This window comes from Chiloscyllium plagiosum, unplaced genomic scaffold, assembly GCF_037043375.1.
Source record: "Chiloscyllium plagiosum isolate Xiang-an unplaced genomic scaffold, Cpla_swu_hap1 HiC_scaffold_28, whole genome shotgun sequence".
NCBI lineage: Eukaryota > Metazoa > Chordata > Chondrichthyes > Orectolobiformes > Hemiscylliidae > Chiloscyllium > Chiloscyllium plagiosum.
The window spans coordinates 34512359-34524483 of record NW_028270166.1 but is presented as its reverse complement, the minus strand read 5'-3'; the positions used below and the strand labels follow the sequence as shown (position 1 = coordinate 34524483).

Sequence of the window (12125 nt, the reverse complement as noted above, 5' to 3'; positions counted from 1 at the left end):
TCTGCTATTTCTTTGTTCTTCTTTCTTACTTCTCTAGCCACATTCTCCAGTGATTGAATATCACTTTTGCCCTCCCTTCCCTTTCATATATCTAAAACAACCCTTGCAACCTTCTTTTATGTTACTAGCTAGCTAGTCATTGGATATCAGCACAGCCTCAGCTCACCTGCTGCTGAAACCATCACTCACGCCTGTAGACCTGCCTATTCCATTGGATACCTGACTGCTGTCTTGGTTCCCGTTCTATAAACTTGAGGGAATTCAAAACTCTTCTGCTTGTCTCTTAATCTCATTATTTAATGTATACTGATCTATTTAGTTCCTGATCAAGCAGAGTTTTGATTTCAATATTCTCATTTTAGTTTTCGAATCCTTCTATGACCTTGCAACCTTAAATCTCTTTCATTTCCTCTGATCCTATCCTCATGAACACCCCGAGTTTAATGGCTTCACCATTGGTGACTACACCTTTAAGTGCCTAGGCCCTATGCTCTGAAATTCCCACTTACGTTTATCTGCCTTTCTGCCTTACTTTCCTCGTTAAGAACTGAGATTTTGCTCATCAGATATAATATATCTCCTTATGTTTTTCAGTGTCAGTCATTTTCTTTTCAATATACCTGTGCAGTATGTGGAAAGTTTCAATATGTTAAATAAACCATATATTAAAAGTTGTCATTCAGAGGCACTTCCCACCTAATTTGACTACCAGCTGCTGCCAGAATGTACCTTGCTTTTAAGAGATTTAGAGCAGCTTTAGATATATCTTTAAGAAGTGCTGTAGCCTCACACAAATCTGGGCTTCTGCCAAGGAATACAAGCATGTTGCTTGGCACTAGGCTGCACACTGCAAAGGGACATAAATTTATCATGACCCTTAGCCTTTTTCCAAATTTTATTCAAATTTCTCCTAAGGTGTCTCTTCTCTTTCATTGTCCAATTCTCTGATGCACCGCACACACTCTTAACCACAAAGTGGTAAAAATGATATGTTGAGCAAATTCATGTCATTGAACAAAGACCTGCTGTGAGGCCCTGACCTTGAGTGGCTTGCACTGAGCAGCTGATTCAGATATCTTGAATTGTTGCCAGTCTTGAGGTTTTAGCCATATGTGGGCAGATAGATCCTCTTTCTATCAATAGACTGCCCATGTGAATACCCTTCCTATAACTGTATCACACACTCACTTTAAAACGGCACAAGATTTCTCCAGACCGAACACTAAATACAAACACTAATCTAAAGGAAAGTAAGTAAACCAACAGTTTTCTTGACGTGAAGTTAATTTATTTTCTGAAACTGACACAGAGAAGTTACAGCCATACACAAGCGAAAGTGATTTTCTTTGCATGATTTTGGGCACGTTTTTGGTCTAATTGGTCTAATTATTTCAAGACAAATAATTCATAAACATGTCTCAATAAAAAAAGCAAGATCAAAGGGTGAGCGATAATGGAAAGTAGTTTGGGAATAAATTGGATCTTTTTTTAATAAACGATCATTAAAACAACGTGTGTTGGTTACAAATATACTTCGATATTCAGTCTGTGTATTCTTTCACCTTTGTCAAACTTCTCGAACTTGGTTTGATAAACAGTTTTTGTGAAACAACCATTTTCAAGAAACTTGCAACTGAAATTCCAGAAGAAGGATGGAATTAATTGCCCTGTAACAGAGAAAAGACGATGAAACGCTTCCATTATAAATTATATACAGGATCTGTTTGTTTCCAGCTAATTGGACAAACCTGGTGTCATTGAGGCTTAATCACTTTGAACAAAAATAATTGTCAAATGCTCTAAATTTTAATTATTAATTTATAAACCTGCATCTTTTGAAATGAGCAATACTGAAATGTTTCAATTTCTGTTGTGGTCAGATATTAGAATTCCTTTTACAGTTTTGTTTTCTCTGTCCAGTTTAAAGTTTATGATTCAAGGCTCTTTCATTCAAGTTGATTAAAATATAATTTGTGCTCTCCCCCACTCTGCCAACACTCAATGTTGAACTTCCAAAATGATTCTGCACTGATCGTTTTTCCTTCAAGTTATTTTTACCCTGTCGCTGCAATCATTTTGCTGACTGTTAGACTCTTATGCTTCCTTCTAATGTTGAAAATGGCAAAGTGATATAAATTTACAAGTGGGCTGAATCTAGTCATTGAAAGTCCACAGAATAGAGATTGTTACTTAAAAAAGAAAACAGCTGATTGTAAAATGTTATATTGCAATGTAGCATTCTTTTCAGGTCGAATTTGCTATTACTTGGTTCATCCCCATCATCACCACACCATAAATCTTTTAAATTCCCTACATGATACCCTCATAGTTACCATACTCCCAAAAGCCTGTACAAAAAATCTGTCACATTACAAAAAAATGCTCAACATGTTATGATCCAGATGATAGTGAAAAGAAGCTTATTGTCAAAAAATGACTTCTCCAAAAACTTTCCTCCAACTTCTGAATTCACTTAATAACAACAAGCTGTAAATTCGAGGACCACAGAGCCAATATGTTCAACTGATCCTCAAAGTCTTTCATAATAAAGTCATTCAACATCAGGGCAGCAGATGAACAATTATATACATTTATGGCTGTCCAAAATGCTGTTTGTTTCAATGGGATGATGTGTTTGTCTCAACAGACCTTAGATTAAAATTTCACTGAGTTCCATAACTTGGCAAACCTACTTGTTTTTTATGAGGACTGCCCACAACAAACCTTAGAGACTTCAGACGTTTTAGTTCTGCTAAAGCCTCACTGACTGAAAAATGTCTGCACAGCCCAAAAACAAAAATAGCTGTAGTTGCTAATTAACCTTTTGGCTGCTGTACTTTCTGGAACAGCTAGTGGGGAAAATAAACTGCAGAAGACCTTGGGAAAAATGACAACACTGGCATGTACAGGTGGTTAAAGTGTTCTGCCAGGAACAGTGGTACTTTCTCCCTGTCTTCCTCTCTGTCTCTCGTTCTGTCTCTCTGGTTACAATGTTAATGTCAGTCCCCTGTTAGTATATCTGTCTCCAGAGATGCTGGCAGCAGTAACCTCTTTAAGCGATCCACCTTGCTTCCAGAGATATATGTTAAAATAACTGCAGGATGGGTCTCAATGCCTCACTGGTAGCAATGCTGCTTCATTACACCTACCCGGTATTGTCACTCTTGGTGACATTGCCGGTAAAGACATTGGTCAACTTTCATATTGTAAAATATTCAAGCCGACTTAATCTGTGCTTATTCCAATGGTACAATAAAAGATCATTTTGAAGGTTAATTAAAATGATTCAGCTTTACTGCTATACTGAATCACTTTACTCATGTAATGAGCATGACTTTACTATCCAGAAAGTGGTAAAAGGCAGGAAATGGAAACAAAAGAGTAAACATGTGGAACACCAAGTTACAGAAAACTAACGTGTATGGTTAAGAAAACACACCAAGTACAAACATAATCTTTTTTGGCATCATAACAGCTTTGACCTCAGTACCCAGTCACAAAGTTTCTAAAGTGCTGGGAAACAAAAGGACGCAAGACCTCTATCAGCGACTTAAAACATGGGTGTAAATTGGAGAAAGAGCATCTTTTTAAAAAGTGGCCTTCAAGGAACAATAGGGTCCCTAAAGAGGGCCCTCAGCTGGCCCAGGAACAGATGAGCCAAGCACTTCAGTACTTTAAACAGAAGAAGCTACATATCCAAGGCTTTCTCAGCTTCAGGTAAGTGTTATGTATACTTTATTTAAAATAGATCCTCACCATGAAACAGTGCAATGAAATGCTCAGAAAGTTAATTCCTAATTTAATATTTACAGATAAAATAAAGCAAAAAATCTGTGGTGCCGGGAATCTGAAATTAAAAACAAAATACACTGGAGAAACTCAGCAGGTCTGGCAGCATCGGTGCAAAGAAAGCAGAGTTAACGGTTCAAGTACAGTAACTAGATTCAAAATGTTAACTGCTTTCTTCCCACAAATGCTGACAGACTTGCTGAGTTTCTCCAGCAATTTCTGTTTCTGTTTAATATATAACATTCTTTCAATAGGTTTGATTCAAAAGAAAAATTGATATTCTTCTTGGATTTAAGCATAGGGTTTGAAAGGTTATTGATTTTAAGGGTTTTTTTTGCAACAATGACATTGTTTCCCTCTTCTTCTCAATTGCTGACTGTTACTGTGTTGCTACACATTAGTGTTGGTGTTGTTCTACTGGTATTTTTCCCAAGAACCATTTCGTAATACACAACCTTTACCAATCAATATTATCAGTCAATTTTAGTACATAAACATCATGGTTATTCCTGATGACACAGACATGCACTGTACCAAGGCACCAAGGGTAACTGAGACACCCCAGCTACTGCCAAAGAGAGATCCATGAGGAGATCATATACTGCTGGGATTGTAAGTAGGAGCAAGAAACAAAGTCATGCAGGAACACGGATAAATCACTACAAGGTATAACATAGTTAATGAGGTCAGGACAAAAACAAAGCACTGAGGTCCATTTCTGGATTGATAGATTTCAATGGTACAACTTTGGTTAAACCGTGAGTATTTGGCCTGTTCTGTCTCCACATCATAATACATGTATAGAGATATTAGAGAAGGTAAATAATTGATGCTGAAGAATTATAGCAGAATTTAAAGATTGTAAGTCTCTGGTAAGATTGAACAGGTCAAGTTTGTTTTCAAGAGAAAGACTGAATGATGACCTGACTGAGATCTTTATCCTAGGAATACTTCCATTCTTTTAATGTAGAGAAAATGTTTCCACTTGTTGAAGAGATCAAAAATAGTGGTCATAAATATGAGATAGTCACTAATAAATCAAATTCAGGACAAACTTCACTACCCAAAGAATGGCAAAAATAGGAGCACACCACCAAGGGAATAGTAAGGTCAAATAACACAGATACATTTTAGGAGAAGCTATATAAGCACATGACAAAGAAAGTAATAAAAGGGTAGGCTGATAGTGGTAGCGTCATGTTAAGAGTGGTATAGAACCGTTGGACTGAATGGCCTGCAGTATAGCAAACCATATAAACTGCATTGTTGTTTTTCATAATTTATGCATCTTCTTTAATTTTATTTTCTCCTACCTTATTTTAATTTTTATTATCAAAACAGTTGTGACTTGCTTATTCTTCCTAACAAAAAACATTGCTGTTCTTCATTGAAATTCATTTGCCAATTACATGGTCACTGTACAATTCAAATTTTGTAACAGGGTAACGTCACTGGACTAGTAATCCAAAGGCATAGGCTAATGTTCATGGGTTCAAATTTCGCCACAGCAGGTGTTGGAGTTAAAATTCAACTAATGAATCTGGAACATAGAGCTAGTCAATTGTAATAAAAAGACAGCTGGTTCATTGATGCCAGCTGAAAGGAAATGTGCAATCATAGCTGCTCTGGCCTACATTTGACTCCACTCTCACAGCAATGCAGTTGACTGAAATGTCCCAGCAAACCATTCAAATCTAAGGCTGTTTGAGATGGACAACAACCCTCCCTACAGGCCATGAAAGTAAATAAAACAGACTCTGGATTTCTCCAACTGTTATGAAAATTTGGTTTCTGAATGTATCTCATAGTTCAGTTCCCATTAATAGGTCTTGATACAACACCATGTTCGTAATGACAGACTCTTGGTTTTCATCAGAGATCCCATGTAATCTCCAGTTGCAACTAATCACAAGAGCAGGTTTCAGACCTAACACCCTAACTCTTGGATGGATTTCATATATGACCAGTAACTAGTCTCCAGATAAAAACCAAAATAACTGTGGAAGTTGGAAACCAGAAACAAAAACAGAAATTGCTGACAAGCTCAACAGGTTTGGCAGTATCTGCAGAGAGAAATCAGAGTTAATGTTTTGGGTTCAGTGACTCTTCCTCAGAACTGACGATAGTAAGGAAAATGTTTTTTATGCAGAAAATAGGGTGAGGAGAAGGGTAAAGGAGTAAACAATAGATGGAGATAGAGCTCAAAGAGAAAGAAGAACAGTTGGACAGACAAAGAAATGGATAACAATAAGGCTAGGAGAGAGAATAGTTGTTAATGAAGATTGTTAGTGGCTAACAATGGGTTGTGTCCAGTAGCAGACTATGTGATAACAAGGCCTGGTTTGTGGAGGCTGCGGTAAGAACATGGGAGAGCTTATGCCTGAAAATTGTTGAACTCAATATTGAGTCCAAAAGGTGTAGCATTCCCAAGTGAAAATTTAGGTGCTGTTCTTCCAACTTGCACTGAGCTTTACTGGAGCACTGCAGCAAGCCTGAGATAGAAATGTTGACCAGGGAACAAGATGGTGTGTTGAAGTAGCAAGCAATCGGAAGCTCAGGATCTTTCTCTACAGAAATAGCGTAGGTGTTCTGCATAATGGTCACCCAGTCTACACTATGTTACCCAAAAGTAGAGGCAACCACATTTTGAGCAGCAAATGCAATAGATGAGATTGAGTGAAGTGCAGGTAAAGCACTGCTCCACCTGGAAAGTGTGTTTGGGCCCTTGTATACTGAGCAGGGAGGAAGTAAACAAACAGATGTTACACCTTCTCTGGATAGGAGTGTGGGGGTTATTGGGAGGGAAGGAGGAGGAGACCTGGCTGTCTTAGAGGAATGTTCCCAAAAGAAGTCTGACAAGAGAGGGGAGGGAAATGTGTGTCTGGTGGTGGCATCCACAGGAGGTGGTGGAAATGGCAGCTAATGATCCTCTGGATGTGGATGCTAGTGAGATGGTAGGAAAGAACAAAGGGAACCCTATCACACAAAAGCGGGAGTGAGAGCCAAAGTGTGGGAGATGGGTCAGACTGTGCTGAGGGCCCAGTCAACGGTGCTGGGAAATCTTCAGTTGAGGAAGAAGGTGGACGTTTCAGAGGCACCCAGATATGTATCATTGTTCTTAATGACAGGCTCCAGAGGCGAATCATTGTTCCCAAAAAAAGCTTCCAAAAGTGAATATTTTTTCCCCAGTAACAAGTTTGAGATGTTTATCATTTTTCTTAATGACAGGTTCCTGGTGCGATTTATTGTTCCCTTTAACAGAATCCAATGTGTCTCATTGCTCCACCAATAGTTCAGTCATAACTCAAGAAGTGACAAACATTCTCATTAACATTACCAGGCATTAGATAGATGGCAACATGTTCTACTGCAACCATTGTTGGATCTTGCAACAACACAGTTAGTTCAGAGAATGTAGCATATTTTGACCAGAAGCATATATCACATATGTTTCTAATTCCTTATTTCCTCACTTTGTGCTGCAAACTCTATGTAAGGTTTTTTTTAATGGGATTAACAATTATTTGATCTAAGCGACAGGTTTAGTTGCTGAATGTTTCTACTGTGTCCCAAATTGTATTTTCTTTTCATAATGACTACAGCTGATCTACGTACCTGGAAATACAAGACATACTATAACTATTCCCCCTTACCCCCAGTTATTACATGATCTGAGCATACACAAATCAATGCAATCCCTTTTACTTCCAACTCTCATATTAAATCCCTTTTGCTTCTAAAAATGAATATTACCCCCAAACATTTTTCTCTTTTTGAATATTCTGTCATAAGCTGTACTAGAACTTACCATTCCAAACAGAATAGCAGCTGAGATTTGTTTATGATGCATCCCGAAGCTGAGTTGCCTATTCTAAATTGCTATTTTGGTTGGCAGGTTTCATCCAAACTTGTTATTCAAGTCACAACATCCATGCAGTTGGAGCAGGCTAGTGCTGCAGTATTCAGACTGGTCCTTCTCTCAAATAGGGTATCTCCCATCTCTGTGTGATCTTACCTGAAAATTTGGATGATGCTAGGGACTTGGAAGAACCGAAAGGATGTGTTGTAGAGATAAATAGACAATAACTGATAGTAAAAAGGTAAACCTGCAACAGTACTTCAAACAATAGAATAAGAGGAGAAACAGGTAAACTCACAAAAGGCAAATTTTGGATAAATAGCAAAAATTCTTCACACAAAAATTGATCAGCATTTAGAGGATGAGGTGATATTGGTGACCATGTCACTGGATCACCTGGTATTACTTTGTCTACTATCTTGACAGAATGACTAACCTATTTCAGCTTGATTCTTCCATTGAATTATTGCAAGATGTAATATTGTATAAATTTGCTTGGCTTTCATTCATATTCTCCTTGAAACAAAGAAAGCTGAGCGTAGATTTGATGGAAGTGTAAAACATGATGATGAGTTTAAATAGTTTAGGGTGAGAGGGGAAAGATATAAAAGAGACCTAAGGGGCAACTTTTTCACACAGAGGGTAGTACGTGTATGGAATGAGCTGCCAGAGGATGTGGTGGAGGCTGGTACAATTGCAACATTTAAGAGGCATTTGGATGCGTATATGAATAGGAAGGGTTTGGAGGGATATGGGCCGGGTGCGGGCAGGTGGGACTAGATTGGGTTGGGATATCTGGTCGGCATGTACGGGTTGGACTGAAGGGTCTGTTTCCATGCTGTACATCTCTATGACTCTAAAAGCTGTCCCTGTCAGTTAATCTTCAAAGGCATAGGAGACCGAAATTTGGGCAAGAAATGCTGGGAAAATATGACGAAGAACATTTGTATGCAGTGAGTGATAAGGTCCCAGAACTTGCTGCACATGGACGGTGAAAATGGAGATCATCAATGATTTCAAAAGGAATTGGATGAAGGATTGCAAGAAATAAACTTGTAGTGCTATGGGGATAGAGCAGGCAAATGACAATGACTCGATTTCTGTACTAAGAACTGGCACGGATTTGATGGGCCAAATAACCTCCTTCTGTTGCCATTATGGCCCTATGATAAACATGCGAATTTCTAGTTCGTGATGTGCATTTTAGGTTAGGCCATACATGCAATATGCTTGGAACTGTTTGATTCCATTATCATGTTTTTTTATTTCTAAACTGATAGACATGAATAGGATTATAAATCACATATATATTCTGATCCAGTCTCACTGGTAGTGATTATTGTTGGGCATTCTGCTTTTTTGCAACCACCAAGTCTTCAAGGGAGGGGGAGGTGAGGTTGTGTAGCCAGTGACCTTCTTATAACAGAAGAATTAAAGTCTAGCTGGAAATTTCCATGAGTCATAGGTCTCAGTGAAGGCGCCTTGCAGTTCTACATTGTATATAGCATATTCAAATATCATTTCATCACTAGAATCCAACAGCGTCTGATATCTGTTTGTGAAACAAGGCAAGCTAATGAATGTGACTTCTGCTACATACTGTGGACTTTTGATTAACCTGACTAAGATATTATCAATTATTCTTACAATGGGTTTGACCATTGTTTCTAACAATTTTCATAATCTTCTAAGACTTTAGAAGAACACATTGATCTTTTGTATTCACTGCTGATATACCTCAGTGTCAGGAGATAGCCAGGTTTGGCTGCAATGTCAAATAGATTTCATTTGGAATGTTAGTTGATGATAAGCCTGATGAGGTGAGTGGCAGGCTCACTAACATGGGGACTGTACCTTTCAAATTCCTGGGACTCTTTGACATTAGTTAGACATCATCTCATCATAAAATGTATTTTATCCTCTACAATAGGGTTATGTTCCTCTCATGATGTACAATTAAAATTCTGGCTATTGGCTTGAGTTACATGTAAACAGTGGTCTCTGGAGTGACCTCCCAATGCCACCTGGTGCATGTGCTGAATTGCACTGTCCAAGATGAAAGACTGGCCCAAAGGCTTTTTGGTGCCCTGAGTCAACTACAATCTAATGCTCTTTCTCTCGCTCTCTCTTTCTCTCTATTTGTCTAGAACTGCTCGGGAGGATTTAAACTAGTAAGGTGGGGGTATGGGACCCACGGAAATAGTGAGGAAATACATCAATTTGAGACTGGTACAGTTGGCAAAGGGAATGAGTCAAACAGGGCAGGCAGGAACAAAGCAGAGAATAAGGTAAGACTGAGAAATTAAACTGCAGTTACTACAATGCAAGAGGCCAAACAGGGAAGGCAGATGAACTCAGGGCTTGGTTATGAATATGGTACTGAAATGTGATAGCAATTACAGAAATGTGGCTCAGGGATGGGCAGGACAGGCAGCTTACTGTTCCCTGATACAAATGCTATAGGAAGGATAGAAAGAGATGACGGGGAGTGGCATTTTTGATAAGGGGCAGCATTACTGCTGTACTTAGAGAGAATACATCCAGGGAAGTTATTTGGGTGGAACTGAGAAATAAGAAAGTGATGATCACCTTATTGGGATTGTATTATAGACCCACTAATACTCAGCAGGAAATTGTGAAACATACTTGTAAGCAGATTTCAGTTATCTTTAAGAATAATAGAGTGGTTATGGCAGGAGATTTTAACTTTTGAACATAGATTGGGACTGCCATAGTGTTAAGCTTTTTGATGGAGACACATTTGTTAAGTGTGTGTACAAGAAAACTTTCTGATTCAATATGTGGATGTACTTACCAGAGAAGGTGCAAAACTTGACCTACTCTTGGGAAATAAGGCAGGGTAGGTGACTGAGGTGTCAGTGGGAGACCACTTCAGGGGTAGCAACCATAATTCTAGTAGTTTTAAAATAGTGATGGAAAAGGATAGACCAGATCTAAAAGTTGAAGTTCTAAATTGGACAAAGGCTAATTTTGAGGGTATTAGGCAAGCATATGGTGGCTCAGTGGTTAGCACTGCTGCCTCACAGTGGCAGGGGCCCGGGTTTGATTCCAGCCTCGGGTGACTGTCTGTGTGGAGTTTGCACATTCTCCCCATGTCTGTGTGGGTTTCCTCCAGGTGCCCCAGTTTCCTCCCACAGTCTGAAGATGTGCAGGTAAGGTGAATTGGCCATGCTAAAATTGTCCATAGTGTTCAGGGGTGTGTAGTTAGGTGCATTAGTCAGGGGAAATGTAGAGTAATAGGGTGGGGGAATGGGTCTGGATGGGATACTCTTCAGAGGGTCAATGTGGATTTGTTGGGCTGATAGGCCTTTTTCCACACTGTCGGGATTCTATGATTCAAGGATCTTTCAAATGTTGATTGGGGACAGTTGTTCGCAGATAAAGGAACAACTGGAAAATGGGAAGCTTTCAAAAATGAGATAACAAGAGTACAGAGACAGTATTTTCCTATTAGGGTGAAAGGAAAGGCTGGTAGGTGTACTGAATGCTGGATGACTAGAGAAATTGAGGATTTGGTCAAGAAAAAGAAGGAAGCATATGTCAGGTATAGACAAGAGAGAACGAGTGAATTCTTAGAAGACTATAAAGGCAATAGGAGTATACTTAAGAGGGAAATCAGGAGGGCAAAAAGGGGACATGAGAAAGTGTTAACAAATAGGGTTAAGGAGAATCCAAAAGGGTTTTTATAAATACATTAAGGACAAAAGGATAACTAGGGAGAGAAAAGGGCCCCTCAAAGGTCAGCAAGGCAGCCTATGTATGGAGCCACAAGAAATGGGGGAGATACTAAATGAGTATTTTGCATCTGTGTTTACTGTAGAGAAGGATATGGAAGATATAGAATGTGGGTATATAGATGGTGACATCTTGAAAAATGTCCATATTACAGAAGAGGAGGTGCTGGATGTCTTGAAATGCATAAAAGTGGATTAACCCCCAGGACCTGATCATGTGTACCCTAGAATTCTATGGGAAGCTAGGGAAGTGATTGCTTGGCCCCTTGCTGAGATATTTGGATCATCAATAGTCACAGGTGAGGTGCCGGAGATTGGCTTGAGTAGTGCCACTATTTAAGAAAGGAGGTAAGGAAAAGCTAGGTAACTATAGACCGGTGAGCCTGACATCGGTGGTGGGCAAGTTGTTGAAGGGAATCCTGAGGGACAGGATTTACATGTATTTGGAAAGGCAAGGACCAATTAGGGATAGTCAGCATGGATTTGTGCATGGGAAATCATGTCTGATGAACTTGATTGAGTTTTTTGAAGAAGTAACGAAGAACATTGATAAGGGCAGAATGGTAGACGTGATCTATATGGCCTTCTGTAAGGTATTTGACAAGGTTCCTCGTGGGAGACTGGTTAGTAAAGTTAAATCTCATGGAATACACGGAGAACTAGTCATTTGGATACTGAACTGGTTCAAAGGTAGAAGACAGAGGATGGTGGTGGAGGGTTGC

At 39.1% G+C, this 12125-nt stretch overlaps 1 pseudogene across 1 annotated transcript in view; it reads left to right on the top strand.

The window, feature by feature from the left end:
- The first annotated feature begins 1209 nt into the window (after window positions 1-1209).
- Window positions 1210-12125, top strand: part of LOC122565230 (beta-1,3-galactosyl-O-glycosyl-glycoprotein beta-1,6-N-acetylglucosaminyltransferase-like) — an 84666-nt pseudogene continuing 73750 nt past the window's right edge. The window contains exon 1 of the transcript XR_015751861.1: window positions 1210-1250. The product of XR_015751861.1 is annotated as a beta-1,3-galactosyl-O-glycosyl-glycoprotein beta-1,6-N-acetylglucosaminyltransferase-like (transcript). The remainder of the gene's footprint in view (window positions 1251-12125) is intronic.